We start from the raw sequence: 3,849 nt of genomic DNA, 5'->3' as shown, positions 1-3,849 counted from the left end.
GGGGCTCAGACTTCCAGCCCTCAGAGCTGCGAGAAATTGCACGTCTGATGTGTAAGCCACCCGGTCTGCGATACCCTGTTATGCCAGCCGAAACTGACAAGCACAACACTTCGCGGTTCCCCGCAATCTTCACCTACCGTATCGGTCTGGTGGAAATGCCATGTGCTGGACAGGGCACCCGGGTGGCTCAGTCGGCTAAGCGTCGGACTCTTGATCTTGGCTCGGATCGTGATCCCACGAGTTTGTGAGTTCGAGCCCCGCATCAGGCTCTGTGCTGACAGCACGCTTGCTCTCTATCTTCCTCTCAAAAATCAATCAATAAACATTAAAAAAAAAAAAAAAGCCACATGATGGTGTGCCCCTGGGTGTCTCTCCCCAGCACTGCACGCGGTGGGTGACACCACGTTCGTAGCTTGAAACCCACCATGGTGGGAATATTTCTTGCACAGAAACTGGCAAATACCATGAATCAGGGCTTTTCCCCGCAGGGAGCCACGTGTGAAGCATTTATCGGCACATCTCTGCTTTGAAGTGACCACTATTTTAAGTTATTTTAAAATTAAATAGTGACCAATTATTTTAAATGAATTTCAAATAAATTTAAACTTAAAAAAAAAAGACCTGGAAAAACTATAAACCCCCAAAAAATTTAAATGAAGGGTGAGACAGAAGTTGGAATTTGCAATATTAACTTAAAAGAGACCAATTCCTTATACCTCTTAATGAGCCTATAAAACCAAGGCAAATGCTGTACTTAGGAAGCCCAGCGAAAATACAAAACCGATAACATAAAGGAATCCTATCGATTTTTTTTTATTATTTTTTAATGTTTGTTCATTTTTGAGGGAGAGAGAGAGAGAGAGAGACAGAGTGCAAGTGGGGGAGGAGCAGAGAGAGACGGAGACACAGAATCCGAAGCAGGCTCCAGGCTCCGAGCTGTCAGCACAGAGCCCGACGCCGGGCTCGAGCTCACGAACCACCGCGAGATCATGACCTGAGGCAAAGTCGTACCCTTAACCCACTGAGCCACCCAGGCGCTCCTAAATGAGCACCATCAATTTACTCTACGAGATCATGTTTTGTTAAGTTAACTCACACATGTTGTGTTTTAAAATAAGACCCTATGGCCTCAGGTCCATCCCTTTCTTTTAAACTGCTCTGTGCTTTGACTTCCATTAACAGGGAGGCAGAGAACCTCTATTTGCATGGTACGTTGTACAAAACCGCATTAATAATTTCAAAGCTTTGTTTGCCGGTTCAAGATAATCCGACCCTGTGCTTAACCAAAACTCTGCCAGCGGGTGATCTTCGGTGCCAATTTAATGCGCTGTCATTTGATCTCTGCCAAACAGTTTTGCTCATTTGAACGTGAAGTTCACATTGCAGCTGTATTGAAACCTGCACTAACAAAGTATCTAATCCAATTATTACTGGAATTGGTTACAGAAAATTTCTTCATGGCACATTTACGACTACACTTACAGCTAATGAACTGTCGCCAAGCTGGCGGGCTCTGTGATCGGAACATCTGATCGTTCTGCCAATATGAGACTGACGTGGTGGCCCCGGGCTCTTGAGGGCATGTGTGGTGGTTTAAACCGGTCCTGTTTGCTCAATTCGAACTCCCGGGAAACTTTCCGTTACATTGTATACTGTGGAGTTATTTGAAGCAGTGTGTCCTCAGTGGTTGAGATTGTAGCTCCAGGGTCACAGCGCCTGCGTTCAACCTCAGCTCCACATTTCACGAGCTCCGTGGTCTGTGGCAAGTTATTAACCTCCCTGTGCCTCGATCTTCTCACCTAAAAGAGGGGCCCCCCAGAGTATCATCTTCGTAAAGTTGCTGTCAGGTTACACGAGCTAATAATACCCGGCTTTGGCAGAGTGCCTGCGTAGCACATAGGACGTGCTCAGTAAACGCTTGCTGCTGCCGTTTTTATTGTCAGCATTCGGCTTTCATTTGACATGAATTCGGTCTTAAAAACAGGTTCAAACAGGGACACTTCTGGTGATTCAACTCAAGCTCCAGCACCTCCCAGAAAGCCTGCCTTCCACGCTCACTCCTGTACTGCACAGGACTCCTCTGACCCCACCTGGGCCCCCTGCAGCCCTCCAGCACCGAACACGGAGACGGTCGTCGCCTCCCTACGTGGTCAGAGATGAATCCTGACCCATCTTCGCAGCCCAGCGTTCCGGCAGGATGTCCCAGGTGTGTTGCCATCGGTAAATGCTGAAAAAGAAGAAGGAGGGGAAGAGGGATGGAGGAGGAGAAGCAGGAGGAGGAGGAAGGAAGGACCTAGAAGGGAAGACGAGGATCTCCCACAACCCAGCCGTCCCAGGGAGATGTAGGTCTTGAAGGGAGTCGAAACCTTATAAATAAGGCGCCGATGGTGGCTTAGTAACTGTGTGTGGCGGGGAAGGGCTAGCAGGGCACCTGCCTGCTCACCCTGGCCCCCAAGAGCTGATTATCCTCATTCAGGGGCTGGCAGCTTGAAATTGGCAATGGGCGGTGCCAGCATTCCTACCTCCAAAACTTTCTCCAGTCAATTTCCCAGCGCGCCACTGGCAACAATGTTTCTCCAAGACTGAGAAAGCAGGGAAATTTTACATACCGCATGACACAAGAGTGTGAGGCGCAGAGGGACTCTCTGCTTTTAGCAGAGCCACCATCCGCCTGGGTTGAGGCTGGCCCTGGGTGGGTACCAGCCCTCCGGGCACCCAACACCTCCCAGCCCCGGCCACACCTTCAACATCCCCATCCAAGTCATCGCGGAGGCATCCGTGGGGGTTCTCGTCCGGTCGCTGGTGATTGCGTCTCATCTGTTCAAAGTAGGCTAATAATAAAACGCATTATGTTAATGACTTACTGGTCATAAAAGCAAACAATCGAATGTACTATGGGCCTAATATTTTCATGAGAGAATGTGCACGTGACCCTGCAGCCCGGTGCCAGTTACATTTCTATTTACATGGAGACCGGGGACAATCAGGACATTTATCTCCCTTAGTCACTAGTCGCCCCTTCCCCCCGCTCTCTTCCCCCCTCATCCCAAAAGACATGAAAAAACGTTTTCATTATCAACTGCTATCTGTTGCTGAAAGCAGCTATTTTTAAAACATGATGTCACAGCGTCTAGAATGCTACATTGTTCCGTTGCAGAGAACACTCAATGGATTCTTCAGTTCTAGCTGTTTCTACATGTTAAGTGAACACGAAGTAATCTCCCCTTTTCATCTCGTATCTTCTTTTACCCGTTTTCAGAACTGTCACTTGATCCCTCGGGAAATTTCTGAGTTTATATTTCTTCCTGACCTTCAATTAATTTGCATTTTCATATATTGTATGTGCGTATAGCTATCTCCTTCCTTTATAGGACTTCAAGTTACCACCTTCATAACTCCAACTCAGAAGAATATTCCTATTACAGAAGCATATATTTGTATATTTAAGCGACATTTCCCTGTTCTAAACCTAAACCTGAGTAAGTCCTGAATTATTTTCTATAGGATACCCTCAGGAATGGAAATTATGTTTCGTTTTGTATTTTGCCAAAAGAAATTTAAAAAACCACCTCTTCTTTGGGGCGCCTGGGTGGCTCAGTCAGTTAAGCATCTGACTTCCGCTCAGGTCATGATCTCACAGTCCGTGAGTTCAAGGCCCGCGTCGGGCTCTGTGCTGACAGCTCAAAGCCTGGAGCCTGCTTCAGATTCTGTGTCTCCCCCTCTCTCTGCCCCTCCCCCGCTCATGCTCTGTCTCTCTGTCTCAAAAATAAATAAAAACATTAAAAAAAATTTTAAAACTACCTCTTCGACCAACAACAACAACACGTAGCAACCAATATTTCTTATCTG

General features: G+C 47.2%; 1 long non-coding RNA gene across 2 annotated transcripts; it reads right to left on the bottom strand.

Annotated features, from left to right (window-relative positions):
* Positions 1–1,369: 1,369 nt before the first annotated feature.
* Positions 1,370–3,574, bottom strand: LOC122472042. Of its 2 annotated transcripts, none has more exons than XR_006294337.1 (2): positions 2,523–3,574; positions 1,370–2,227 (listed from the first exon to the last, which is right to left on the bottom strand). It is a non-coding gene; the product is annotated as an uncharacterized LOC122472042 (long non-coding RNA). The 2 variants fall into 2 exon arrangements; XR_006294338.1 differs by having other exon boundaries at positions 2,610–3,574.
* Positions 3,575–3,849: the final 275 nt, after the last annotated feature.

This window comes from Prionailurus bengalensis, chromosome B1 (assembly GCF_016509475.1).
Source record: "Prionailurus bengalensis isolate Pbe53 chromosome B1, Fcat_Pben_1.1_paternal_pri, whole genome shotgun sequence".
Classification (NCBI taxonomy): domain Eukaryota; kingdom Metazoa; phylum Chordata; class Mammalia; order Carnivora; family Felidae; genus Prionailurus; species Prionailurus bengalensis.
The sequence above is the reverse complement of the archived record's forward strand: the minus strand, read 5'-3'. Positions and strand labels throughout refer to the sequence as shown.